Source organism: Arachis ipaensis, chromosome B05 (genome assembly GCF_000816755.2).
Source record: "Arachis ipaensis cultivar K30076 chromosome B05, Araip1.1, whole genome shotgun sequence".
NCBI classification, from domain to species: Eukaryota; Viridiplantae; Streptophyta; class Magnoliopsida; order Fabales; family Fabaceae; genus Arachis; species Arachis ipaensis.
Window position 1 is genome coordinate 38,817,313 of NC_029789.2, and position 14,268 is coordinate 38,831,580.

At 39.0% G+C, this 14,268-nt stretch overlaps 1 long non-coding RNA gene across 1 annotated transcript; it reads left to right on the forward strand.

Annotated features, from left to right (window-relative positions):
• Positions 6,260-6,898, forward strand: LOC110271942. Its single transcript, XR_002362796.1, has 2 exons — positions 6,260-6,304; positions 6,417-6,898. It is a non-coding gene; the product is annotated as an uncharacterized LOC110271942 (long non-coding RNA).

The window sequence follows — 14,268 nt, forward strand, 5'->3', positions numbered from 1 at the left end:
AGGACTCATGCAATGTTAGTCTAAAGCTTCAGGCTAAAAAGATTAGACATGGTTAGCCAAGCTTCAGCAGGACATTACATTCAGCAGCTAAATTGATGAGAATCAATCAGCTTTCGTGATGATAAGAACAACACCTTGAAACTCTAGAATTCATTCTTAAAAATTCTGAAAAATAAAAAGAAAATTACATAATCTAAGCAACAAGATGAACCGTCAGTTGTCCAAACTCGAACAATCCCCGGCAATGGCGCCAAAATTTTGGTGCACGAAATTGTGATCATCAATAATGGCGCCAAAGACTTGGAGCTCTCAAACGTGAATCACACTTTGTCACAATTCTGCACAACTAACCAGCAAGTGCACTGGGTCGTCCGGAATGGCTGCCAATAATTCTAGCCTATACCACGAAGGTTCTAATCTTAGATTAGAAACCCAAGAGATACACATTCAAGCTTGTTTGCATGTAGAACGGAAGTGGTTGTCAGGCACGCGTTCATAGGTGAGAATGGTGATGAGTGTCACATAATCATCACATTCATCATGTTCTTGGGTGCGAATGAATATCTTGGAGAAGAAATAGACTTGAGTTGAATAAAAAAATAATAGTACTTTGCATTAATTCATGAAGAACAGCAGAGCTCCACACCTTAATCTATGGTGTGTAGAAACTCCACCGTTGAAAATATATAAGAACAAAAGGGTCTATGCATGGCCGTGAGGCTAGCCCCCAAACGTGAAAAGGTCTATCAAAATCTGATCAAGTGTATCAAAGTCTTTAAATACAATAGCAAAAGGTCCTATTTATAGAAAACTAGTAGCCTAGGGTTACAGAAATAGGTAATTAATGCAGAAATCTTCTTCCGGGCCCACTTGGTGTGTGCTTGGGCTGAGTATTGAAGCTTTCATGTGTAGAGACTTTTCTTGGAGTTAAACGCCAGCTTTTGTGCCAGTTTGGGCGTTTAACTCCAGCTTTTGTGCCAGTTCTGGCGTTTTGACGCCAGAATTCTTAAGCTGACTTGGAACGCCAGTTTGAGCCATCAAATCTTAGGCAAAGTATGGACTATTATATATTGCTGGAAAGCCCAGGATGTCTACTTTCCAACGCAATTGAGAGAACGCCAATTAGGCTTCTGTAGCTCCAGAAAATCTACTTCGAGTGTAGGGAGGTCAGAATCCAACATCATCTGCAGTCCTTTTTCAGCCTCTGAATCAAATTTTTACTCAGGTCCCTCAATTTCAGCCAGAAAATACCTGAAATCACAGAAAAATACACAAACTCATAGTAAAGTCCAGAAATGTGATTTTTAAATAAAAACTAATAAAACATAATAAAAACTAACTAAAACTTTTTCTTTTTTTTCGCATTTTTTTCGCATATATTTTTTTCTGCAAGCCTTTTTTATTCACTGCTTTTTCTTACTTCAAGAATCATTTTTATGATTTTTCAGATTATCAAATAACATTTCTCCTTTTCCATCATTCTTTTAAGAGCCAACAATTTTAACATTCTTAAACAACAAATTCAAAAATATGCACTGTTCACGCATTCATTCAGAAAGACAAAAGTATTGCCACCACATCAAAATAACTAAACTGTTTTAAAATTCGAAATTCATGCACTTCTTTTTCTTTTTCAATTAAAAACATTTTTTATTTAAGAAAGGTGATGGATTCATTTTCATTGCTTTAAGGCATAGACACTTAGACACTAGTGATCATAGAGACACAAACATAAATAAACATAAAGCATAAAAATTCGAAAAACAGAAAATAAAGAACAAGGAGATTAAAGAACGGGTCCACCGTAGTGATGACGGCTTGTTCTTCCTCTTGAAGATCTAATGGAGTGCTTGAGCTCCTCAATGTCTCTTCCTTGCCTTTGTTGCTCCTCTCTCATGACTCTTTGGTCTTCTCTAATTTCATGGAGGAGTATGGAATGCTCTTGGTACTCCACCCTTAGTTGTCCCATGTTGGAGCTTAATTCTCCTAGGGAGGTGTTGATTTGCTCCCAATAGTTTTGTGGAGGAAAATGCGTCCCTTGAGGCATCTCAGGGATTTCATGGTGAGGAATTTGCTCATGTCCATGAGTGAGATCTCTTGTTTGCTCCATCCTTTTCTTAGTGATGGGCTTATCCTCATCAATGAGGATGTCTTCCTCTATGTTAATTCCAGCTGAATTGCAGAGGTGACAAATGAGATTAGGGAAGGCTAACCTTTCCAAAGTAGAGGACTTGACCGCCACCTTGTAGAGTTCTTAGGATATAACTTCATGAACTTCTACTTCCTCCCTAATCATGATGCTATGGATCATGATATCCCGGTCTATAGTAACTTCAGACCGGTTGCTAGTGGAAATGATTAAGCGTTAGATGAACTCCAACCATCCCCTAGCCACGGGCTTGAGGTCATGCCTTCTTAGTTGAACCGGCTTCCCTCTTGAATCTCTCTTCCATTGAGCACCCTCTTCACAGATGTCTATGAGGACTTGGTCCAAACTTTGATCAAAGTTGACCCTTTCTAGTGTAGGGGTATGCATCTCCTTGCATCATGGGCAAGTTGAATGCCAACCTTACATTCTTCGGACTAAAATCTAAGCATTTTCCCCAAACCATTGTAAGCCAATTCTTTGGGTCTGGGTTTACACTTTGATCATGGTTCTTGGTGATCCATGCATTGGTATAGAACTCTTGAACCATTAAGATTCCGACTTGTTGAATGGGGTTGGTGAGAACTTCCCAACCTCTTCTTCGAATCTCATGTCGGATCTCCGGATATTCACCCTTTTTGAGTTTGAAAGGGACCTCGGGGATCACCTTCTTCTTGGCCACAACTTCATAGAAGTGGTCTTGGTGCACCCTTGAGATGAATCTCTCCATCTCCCATGACTCGGAGGTGGAAGCTTTTGCCTTCCCTTTTCCCTTTCTAGAGGTTTCTCCGGCCTTAGGTGCCATAAATGGTTATGGAAAAATAAAAAGCAACGCTTTTACCACACCAAACTTAGAAGGTTTGCTCGTCCTCGAGCAAAAGAAGAAAGAAGAGAGTAGAAGAATAAGAAATAGAGGAGAAGGAGGGGGGTTAGTGTTTCGGCCAAGAGGGAGAAGTAGCGTGTATGTTGTGTGAAAATGAAGGAGTGAAGATGGGTTTATATAGGAGTGGAGAGGGGGGTATGGTTCGGCCATTATGGGTGGGTTTGGGTGGGAAAGTGGTTTGAATTTGAATGGTGAGGTAGGTGGGGTTTTATGAAGGATGGATGTGAGTGGTGAAGAGAATGGTGGGATTTGATAGGTGAGGGGTTTTGGGGGAAGAGGTATTGAGGTGATTGGTGAATGGGTGAAGAAGAGAGAGAGAGAGGTGGGGTAGGTGGGGATCCTGTGGGGTCCACAGATCCTGAGGTGTCAAGGATATCTCATGCCTGCACCAAGTGGCATGCAAAAATGCCCCTTTCTGCCAATCCTGGCGTTAAACACCAGGCTGCTACCCATTTCTGGCGTTTAACGCCAGCTTCTTGCCCATTCCTGGCGTTAAACGCCAGTTTGGTGCCCATTTCTGGTGTTAAACGCCCAGAATGGTGCCAGACTGGGCGTTTAACACCCATTCTGCTACCCTTTCTGGCGTTTAAACGCCAGTAAGTTTCTCCTCCAGGGTGTTCTATTTTTAATACTGTTTTTCCTTCTATTTTTGCTTTTTCAATTGTTTTTTTTGTGACTTCACATGATCATCAACCTACAGAAAACATAAAATAACAAAAGAAAATAGAAATTTAACATAGATAATTAAAGATTGGGTTGCCTCCCAACAAGCGCTTCTTTTAATGTCAATATATAGAGCTTTCTCAAAGGTCATGGTGCCTATGGTACAAGGTATTGAGAACTTTCCAGGATCTTGTCTCTTCAAAGGTAATTTCTGCCTAATCAAGTCATCCAGTTCTTTAGTGAGCAATGGAGGTTCATTCTCCCAAGTCTTATTACCATATAACTTGGCGTTTAGCTTCATGATTGCTCCAAGGTACTTAGCACCTTGCTCTTCAGTAACATCTTCATCCTCTTCAGAGGAAGAATACTCATCAGAGCTCATGAATGGCAGGAGTAAATTCAATGGAATCTCTATGGTCTCTGTGTGAGCCTCAGATTCCCATGGTTTCTCATCAGGGAATTCCATGGAGGCCAGTGGACGTCCATTGAGGTCTTCCTCAGTGGTACCATTATTGTTGTTGAAGCCTTGTTGAGGCCTCTGTTGATCCTTCCATGAAAGGTTTGGATGATTCCTCCATGAAGGATTATAGGTGTTTCCATAGGGTTCTCCCATGTAATTCACCTCTTCCATTGCTGGGTTCTCAGGATCATAAGCTTCTTCTTCAGATGAAGCTTCTTTGGTACTGCCTGTTGCTGCTTGCATTCCAGACAGACTCTGAGAAATCATATTGACTTGTTGAGTCAATATTTTGTTCTGAGCCAGTATGGCATTCAGAGTATCAATCTCAAGAACTTCTTTTCTTCTGATTTGTCCCATTATTCACAGGGTTCCTTTCAGAAGTGTACATGAATTGGTTATTTGCAACCATCTCAATGAGTTCCTGAGCTTCTGCAGGCGTCTTCTTCAGATGAAGAGATCCTCCAGTAGAGCTGTCCAATGACATCTTGGACAGTTCATACAGACCATCATAGAAGATACCTATTATGCTCCATTCAGAAAGCATGTCAGAAGGACACCTTCTGATCAATTGCTTGTATCTTTCCCAAGCTTCATAGAGGGATTCTCTTTCCTTCTGTCTGATAGTTTGGACTTCCTATAAGACCCAGAATCTTTGAAAAGTCTTATTATGATCAAGTCTCAAATCCTACAGTTATTTTTAGCCTTAATTTCAGAAATTATTTTATTAAAGATAATTAAGGCAAGTTTTGATTTATTGGATTTGAGACGAGATATGATCTTTATCCAATTTTATAATTATTGGAATATTTTTTATATTTAAATTATAAAGTTGCGAGTTATGAAATAATAAGGATTTTATATGATTTGGATTAGGTAAGTAATATTTTAAATATTACTATTGCTATTTTGGAAAAATGAAGAAATTAAGTATATTATTTCTAATTATTTGATTTGGGCATTTTATTGAAAGTAATTTGTAAAAATAGAGGAGCAAATAGTATTTTTATACATTATTATTGTTGGACTAGAATTTATTTCTAATTACTATATTATTTCCAATTTCATTTGAAATTACCATTTTACCCCTAACCTTAATTTTTGAAAATGAAACCCTAACCCTAAAAATCATAACCTGACCCGTTTTCCCCCAAGACCCAGCCGTAACACCCACAATGTTTCCCTCACCCAGCAGCAGTAGCAAGCGCAGCTTGCTTTTCTTCTTGAACAAAAGAAAAGAAAAAGAAAGGGAAGGCTGAGTCGGGAAAGGGTAGAAGAGAGGGAGAGGGGGACTAAGTTGCGACGAAGAGGGGAAGGAGGAGCGTCGCCGCCGTCGCCTCGTCCAGCTGCCGCCGTTGCTAGCTGAAGGGAGAGGAAGGATCTGTTCGCGCCGTCACCACGCGGTTGTTGAGTCGCCGCCATCTTGCCTCTGCCGGCGAACACGACGAGAGAGGGAGATGGGAGTTTGCACGGCAGAGAGAGGGAGAGCGCGACAGGGGAGACCATAGCCGCCTGGGTCACCGTCGTCGGGCCTCCTTGCCGTCGCCAGTCCTACTTGTTCTGTCACCGGGAAACTCGCCGCTGCCCAGCCACCGTCAAGCCAAGTCCACCGTCACTGTTGAGACTCACCGTGAGGGAGTAGCCACCGCGCTTAGCCGCCATCCCATCCTGCCACCATTGGAGCTCGCGTCGCTGTCACCCATGGCCGCTCTTCTTACTGCTGCTCCATTTGGGTTCTGGGTTGAGCACACCGCCGTTGCCTTTGGAAGCCACTACTGAGGTCAGGATGCTATGGTGGTTGCTAATGGAGCCACCGTTGATGAATGTGATGCGGCTATGCTGATTCTGAGTCGCTGTGTCACGGCAGAAGTAAGAAACACACTGGAATGGCAGCATCGGAGCTGCTGTTCAGTTGATGCCGCTGCCTGGGTCGTTGTGGTACAAGCCGCCGTTGATAGAGCTGCTCTGTTTAGTGATTTCTGCGAGTTTCGACCTTTCGGTAAGGGTTTTTAATTTGTGGTTTCGGTCATTTGGAATTTCGAAAAGGTTTTGATGCTGCACGGTTTTTTATAGATGACCCACCGGGGCTTCTGGCCACCGCCGGAGCTGTTGCCGAGCCGGTTCAAAATCGCAGCTGCCTCATTTGGTTATTTCGGTAAGTAGCTGTGTTTCGAAAGTCCTGCGTTAGTGTCTCGTATGTGTACTAAAGCCCTTACAGTATTAATGTCCTTAGAGTTTAGTAACTGAGGTTGCTTGTTGTAATTTAGAGTTGTTTATGCTGCTGCGAAAATATGTGGGGCTGTGCTTTGAAGCTGCCTTTGATTTCGAGTTGAGGCGAAGAAGGACTTATGAGGCGTTTGGATTATGAAATTGCGTTTTGAGGTAGGGGCGCTTTCCAAAAACTATGTTTTATGTATTGGAATTATTACATATGGATACTGATGTGAGATATTGTGTATTTGGTGATTGTATCTGCCTTATGTATTATTTGATTGACTCGAATGATTATGGCTGTTGTTTTGGCTGAATTGTTGTGCGGCATTGTGAAATGTAATGTTTTGAAGTTGATTCTTTAAAGATTTGAAATCTGAGTTTAATCCGCTGAGGATTGAATTGATTTGAGTTAATTATTTTGATGATTTGAAAAGTCGAATGCACTTTTGAATTCAGCCTGGTTTATTTTAATTGGCTTGGTTTTGGACAAATGATTTATTACTGAGCTATTTCTTTAAGGCTTTGGAAATGAGTTGATTTTGAAATGGTTTCCTTGAGATATGCCACTGAGGCGACTGTTGGATTTAGCTTGCTTTTGAATTGATTTCTGGTTTTGAGCTGTTGAAAAGGGATGAGAAACGGTTTAGTTGGGACCCGAACTGGGTGGCAAAAGTCCAAGTTTTAGGGGAGGTGCTGCCGAAATTTCTACAAAATCCTAATCTTGTTTTAAGAGTTATTTAAAAAGGGTTGGATTTGAGAAATTGTATTATTTGATTTATTAAGAGAATATTTATGTTTTCAAGCTTAATCTATTTAATGAACCTTATACCTTGAGTTCGGCTTATTTAGAAATGAACTATTTTTAACATTTGAATCACTGAAGGGAAGAATGGTGCTCTAATATTGATTTCAATATAAAAGAAGCTTTTAGTGGTTTTAAAGGAAACCAGACTTTTGATTGAGTAATTAAGCTTGAGGCATTTTGGAAGAGTTAGAAAAATGGGTTCCAAAAAGAAATATGAAGGTGGTTTGATTCAGATGAACCGGTTCCGTTTCAAATGAGTTAATTTTTGGACCAGGTTAGAACTTGTGATTTTGTATGGTTCGGTTTCATAATAAATTCAGCTTTATTCTACTTGAACCGAGAATCTATGATTTTAAGAGTTTCAATGAATGTTAAGGAATTTATATAAGTTGACCTTCCCTAAAGACTTGGGACTCTGGCGAGAAACTTTCGTTATAAAATCCCATTGTTGGATGGGTGATTTTGAATGTTCCCAAAATGAATCTTTAACTTTCCATAGTTTTGGAAGTTTTGGAAAGAGAATGTTGAGTAAATTTGGCTTACGAGCCTGAGATGATTTGAGAAATGAGACCCTTAAAGTCAAGACTGAAAAAGAGTTGAAATTTGATTTCAAAGTGAAATGGCTTGAGAAAAGTGATTTATGGCTTAAATGTCGGTTTTATGAATTTGATGATGTTGAATGGTGGAAGTGTTGTTTTGTTATGGGCCGGAATGGCTGTGGATGATTATGAATATTGGCTGGTTTTGGATTGAACCGTGAGCCGGAATGGCTGTGTATGATATTGATTTATGGCTGATTGCCGAATGAATTATGGGCCGTATGGCTGACTATGAATTATGAATTTAAGCCGGATTGCTGAGATGGATGTTGATCCATGGCTGGGACTGAATGAATATATGCTTGAGATGCCTGGGCAGTAGCAAGGGTTGTGGTTCGTCCCACTTGCTCCAGGTCAGAGAATGTGACGCCTGGGTAGTAGCGGTAGTAGTGGTAAATCCACTCGCTCCAGGTTGAGCTGTTAAACACCCGCCTGGGTAGTAGCCGCAGTAGTGGTTATTCCACTGGCTCTGGGTTGAGCGGGTAGTAGCAAGGGGGTTGTAGCTCAAACTTACTTGCTCTGCGATGGATGTTTCTGTCCATGGTTAGCTACCAGGACGTGTCGGGTTGGCTATATAACCGACAGATGATATCATCAGCCACTAGGGACAGGCATGCATCATATGCATCTATGTGACATTGTTTGGGTGTGCATATTGTACTTGGTTTGCCTATGTGATTAACTGCTAATTGTTCTACTTGCTGTAACTGTTCGTTTGTGCTTGAACTTCCTATCTGTGTTTGCATTTGGGACTCTGTTGGATTGTGGTGATTTGGTTGATGGTTGGATTGTTTTGGCCTAGGGCCGTGGTTGGATTGAGATGGACCGATGGTTATTTCGGTTTTGTGTTTCTGATTTGGAAAAATATGAAAGGCTATTTTGGTTCAGCATAGATAAACCTTTTTGAAAGGCTTTTGGCATTTTTGAGAATTGAACGATTCCTCTTTCAGAAAAGATTTCCGACTTTACCTTATTGAAAACTGTTGTTTTTGAAAAGAGGCATAAGACAGTTATTAATCACTGGTGCGGTTATCTTCATGTATCCTATTACAGTAATTCCCAAAAACCCTCTACTGAGAACCCTTTCGAGGATGATGTTCTCACCCCCCCTACATTTTTCCCCTTTCAGGATATGGGCGCTGAAGTTACGAAGAGCTTGTGTAATTGTGGTTGTGATGCTCTGTATTGTTTTAGTTATGGTTTATTGTACCCTCGCCTTTATCTTGAGATATTCTGTAAGAGGGATAGGAATTGTATTGGTTAATGCTTATAATATTATTTATATATATGTATGTATATATATGGATGTACTCTTTATGAGTTGTTGTAAGTTGTATGGTATTTATGGATATACGTTGTATGGCGAGAGTATTTTTGGGAACGGTATTGCGGTTTAAAGTTTTAAACAGGCTCATATTTTAGTAAATAAATAGTATAAGTGTCGTCGTAATGTCCGAGCTATCAGAGTCGCGCAGCCGGAAGCGTGAGCTTTGGTAGTTAGGGTGTTACACTTCCACTCTAAGCTTGCTCAATTTTTGAGGTGGAAAGAACTTTGCCAAGAAGGCATTGACTAGCTTTTTCCAAGAGTTCAGGCTTTCTTTGGGTTGTGAATCCAACCATGTCCTAGCTCTGTCTCTTATAGCAAAAGGGAATAGCATAAGTCTGTAGACCTCAGTATCAACCCCATTGGTCTTGACAGTGTCACAGATTTGCAAGAATTCAGCTAAGAACTGATGAGGATCTTCCAATGGAAGCCCATGAAACTTGCAATTCTGTTGCATTAGAGAAACTAATTGAGGCTTAAGCTCAAATTTGTTTGCTCCAATAGCAGGGATTGAGATGCTTCTCCCATAGAAGTCGGGAGTAGGTGCAGTAAAGTCACCAAGCACCTTCCTTGTATTGTTACAATTGTTGTTTTCGGTTGCCATGGTTTCTTCCTCCTTGAAGAGCTCTGTTAGGCCCTCTAGAGAGAGTTGTGCTTTAGCTTCTCTTAGCTTTCTCTTCAAGATCCTTTTAGGTTCAGGATCAGCTTTAACAAGGATGCCTTTGTCTTTGCTCTTGCTCATATGAAAGAGAGGAGAACAAGAAAGTATGGAATCCTCTATGTTACAGTATAGAGATTCCTTGAGGTGTCAGAGGAAAAGAAGAATAGAAGGAGAAGGTAGATAGAAGAGAATTCAAACTTATCAAGAAGGATAGAGTTCGAATTGCACCTTGAGGAGGAGTGTTAGTCCCTTAAATAGAAGGATGTGAGAAGAGGGGAAGAATTTTCGAAATTAAAGTAAAAGATTTTTAAAATAATAAAAAGAAATTTGAAAATTTGATTGAGATTTTCGAAAATTAAGATTGGGAAAGAAATTAAGTGATTTTGAAAAAGATTTTGAAATTAGAAATTAAAAAGATATGATTGAAAATTAATTTTGAAAAAGATGTGATTGAAAAGATATGATTGAAAATGAAATTAAAAAAGAAAGTTTTAAAATTAAAGTTGATTACTTGACTAACAAGAAATTAGAAGATATGATTCTAAAATTTAAAATTTGATCCTTTTTTAATAGGCAAGTAACAACTTGAAATTTTTGAAGTAAATCATTAATTGTAGCAAGGATTTTCGGAAATAATAATAAATAAAAAAATTGTAAGAAATTGATTTTGAAGAGATATGATTGAAAAGATATGATTTGAAAAAGATTTGATTTTGAAAAATTATGAAAATTTGGAAAAAAATTTGAATTAAAAACAAAATCTTCCCTCTAGTGTCATCCTGGCGTTAAACGCCCAGAATGGTATCCATTCTGGCGTTTAACGCCCAAAATGATACCTTTTTGGGCGTTAAACGCCCAGCCAGGTACCCTGGCTGGCGTTTAAACACCAGTTTTCCTTCTTCACTGGGCGTTTTGAACGCCCAACTTTTTCTGTTTAATTCCTCTGCTGAATGTTCTGAATCTTCAATTCTCTGTATTATTGACTTGAAAAGACACAATTTTGAAAATATTTTTGAATTTTAAATGATGAGAAACAAAAAAAATGCAACTAGGATCAAATAAACAATGCATGCAAGACAACAAACTTAGAAGTTTGTATACTAAGGACTGTAACAATTTGAAAATGCATATAAAAAACAACAAAAGACACAAAATAAGAGAAATCAAAGATCAGAGCACTGAAATCATCAAGAACAACTTGAAGATCAATGAAGAACATAATGCATATATTCGAAAAATGCAAGAAGAATAAAGACATGCAATTGACACCAAACTTAAAAATTGATACTAGACTCAAACAAGAAACATAAAATATTTTTTATTTTTATAGTTTTATAAATTTTTTTGTGATTTTTCGAAAATTATATGGAAAAGAGAATAAAGAGATTCAAAACTTTTAATAAGAATTCCAGGAATCATGCAATGTTAGTCTAAAGCTTCAGTCTAAAAAGATTAGACATGGTTAGCCAAGCTTCATCAGGACATTACATTCAGCAGCTAAATTGATGAGAATCAATCAGCTTTTGTGATGATAAGAACATCACCTTGAAACTCTAGAATTCATTCTTAAAAATTCTGAAAAATAAAAAGAAAAGTACCTAATCTAAGCATCAAGATGAACCGTCAGTTGTCCAAACTCGAACAATCCCCGGCAACGGCGCCAAAAACTTGGTGCACGAAATTATGATCATCAAAAATGGTGCCAAAGACTTGGAGCTCTCAAACGTGAATCACACTTTGTCACAATTCCGCCCAACTAACCAGCAAGTGCACTGGGTCGTCCAAGTAATACCTTACGTGAGTAAGGGTCGATCCCACGGAGACTGTCGGCTTGAAGCAAGCTATGGTCATCTTGTAAATCTCAGTCAGGCAGATTCAAATGGTTATGGAGGATTGATAATTAAAGATAAATAAAACATAAAATAAAGATAGAGATAGAGATACTTATGTAATTCATTGGTAGGAATTTCAGATAAGCGTATGAAGATGCTTTGTTCCTCCTGAACCTCTGCTTTCCTATTGCCTTCTTCCAATCATTCATACTCCTTTCCATGGCAAGCTTTATGTTGGGCATCACCGTTGTCAATGGCTACTTCCCGTCCTCTCAGTGAAAATGTTCTACGCATGCTGTCACCGCGATCCATTGATCCTTTTGCGTCTGTCACACGCCCAACACTCGCGAGTTTGAAGCTCGTCACAGTCATCCCTTCCCAGATCCTACTCAGAATACCACAGACAAGGTTTAGACGTTCCGGATCTCAGAAATGGCCGCCAATAATTCTAGCCTATACCACGAAGGTTCTAATCTTAGATTAGAAACCCAAGAGATACACATTCAAGCTTGTTTGCATGTAGAACGGAAGTGGTTGTCAGGCACGCGTTCATAGGTGAGAATGGTGATGAGTGTCACATAATCATCACATTCATCATGTTCTTGGGTGTGAATGAATATCTTGGAGAAGAAATAGACTTGAGTTGAATAGAAAAACAATGGTACTTTGCATTAATTCATGAAGAACAGCATTGCTCCACACCTTAATCTATGGATTGTAGAAACTCCACCGTTGAAAATACATAAGAACAAAAGGGTCTAGGCATTGCCATGAGGCCAGCCCCCAAACGTGAAAAGGTCTATCAAAATCTGATCAAGTGTATCAAAGTCTTTAAATACAATAGCAAAAGGTCCTATTTATAGAAAACTAGTAGCCTAGGGTTACAGAAATAGGTAATTAATGCAGAAATCTTCTTCCGGGCCCACTTGGTGTGTGCTTGGGCTGAGCATTGAAGCTTTCATGTGTAGAGACTTTTCTTGGAGTTAAACGCCAGCTTTTGTGCCAGTTTGGGCGTTTAACTCCAGCTTTTGTGCCAGTTCTGGCGTTTTGACGCCAAAATTCTTAAGCTGACTTGAAACGCCGGTTTGAGCCATCAAATCTTGGGCAAAGTATGGACTATTATATATTTCTAGAAAGCCCAGGATGTCTAATTTCCAACGCAATTGAGAGCGTGCCAATTGGGCTTTTGTAGCTCCAGAAATCCACTTCGAGTGTAGGGAGGTCAGAATCCAACAGCATCTGCAGTCCTTTTTCAGCCTCTGAATCAGATTTTTGCTCAGGTCCCTTGAAGAACTGAAGATTGATGGTTTAGAAGTTATAGTAAACTCTCGTTGCAAGTATAGTTACTAAACCAAGCAATCAACCTTTCTTACAAATGTTTTGGTTGTCACAAGTAACAAACCCCTTTAAAATTGATAACCAAGTATTTAAACCTCGGGTCGTCTTCTCAAGGAATTGCAGGGAGGTGTTCTTATTATTAGTTATGAGTCTTGTAAATTAGGGTTTTGAAAGTAAGGAAGTAGTATGTTAAATGATAAGAAAAATAAAATAATAATAATAAAATAAACTCTTGGCAAGGTATGAGGATTTGGAAGTCCTATCCTAGTTATCCTTATCGATTGTGATGAGAATTGGATTTTTCCCCCGCCTTATTAACCTCTAACTATGAAGGTAAGTTAAGCGGATGAATTAATTTTTGAATCCTCAAGTCCTAGTCTTTCCTTGGGAAAGGCTAGAGTTATTGGATCTCGAATTAATTCTTGAAGAATTCCAATTTTCAATCAACACCTCGAATTTGATAACTCAAGAGTCACCAATTATTTAACCAAAGCCAAAAGAGAAAATATCTAAATTAAATTAAAAGCATTCATATAAATAGAGAAATCATAAATCTGAAACACATCAAATTACGTCTAAACATAAATTCAAGTCATAACATGGAAAGGTTCATAAGACAATTAGGCAACATAAATCAAATACAAATAAAAGTATTAGAGTAAATAAAAGTAGAAAATAAATATTGAAGGAACATAGAACCTGGAATGAAGATGAATTGAACTAAACTAATAGAAATCCTAAAATCCTAAATCCTAAGAGAGAGGAGAGAACCTCTCTCTCTAAAAACTACATCTAAATCCTAAAAATTATGAATTTGAGAGCCTCCTCATGTATGGATGCATTCCCCCACTTTATAGCCTCTAATCTGTGTTTTCTGGGCCCAAACTGGGTCAGAAACAGCCCAGAATTCGCTGGTTGCGAATTCAAACACGCTGATTTTTTGTCACTGCGATGCGTCCGCATGGAGCACGCATTCGCGTCGCCTAGCATCAGGAAAACTATGGCATATTATATATCAAATCGAATCCCCGGACTTTAGCTTTCCAATGCAACTGGAACCGCATCGTTTGGACCTCTGTAGCTCAAGTTATGACTGTTTGAATGTGAAGAGGTCAGGCTGGACAGCTTAGCAATTTCTTCAACTTCTTGTATTCCTTCCACTTTTGCATGCTTCCTTTCCATCCTCCAAGTCATTCCTGCCCTGTAATCTCTAAAAACACTTAACACACATATCAAGGCATCTAATGGTAATAAGAGAGGATTAATATTTGGTAATTTAAAACCAAAGAAGCATATTTTCAATCATAGCACAAAATCAGGAAGGAGAATGTAAATTCATGCATATT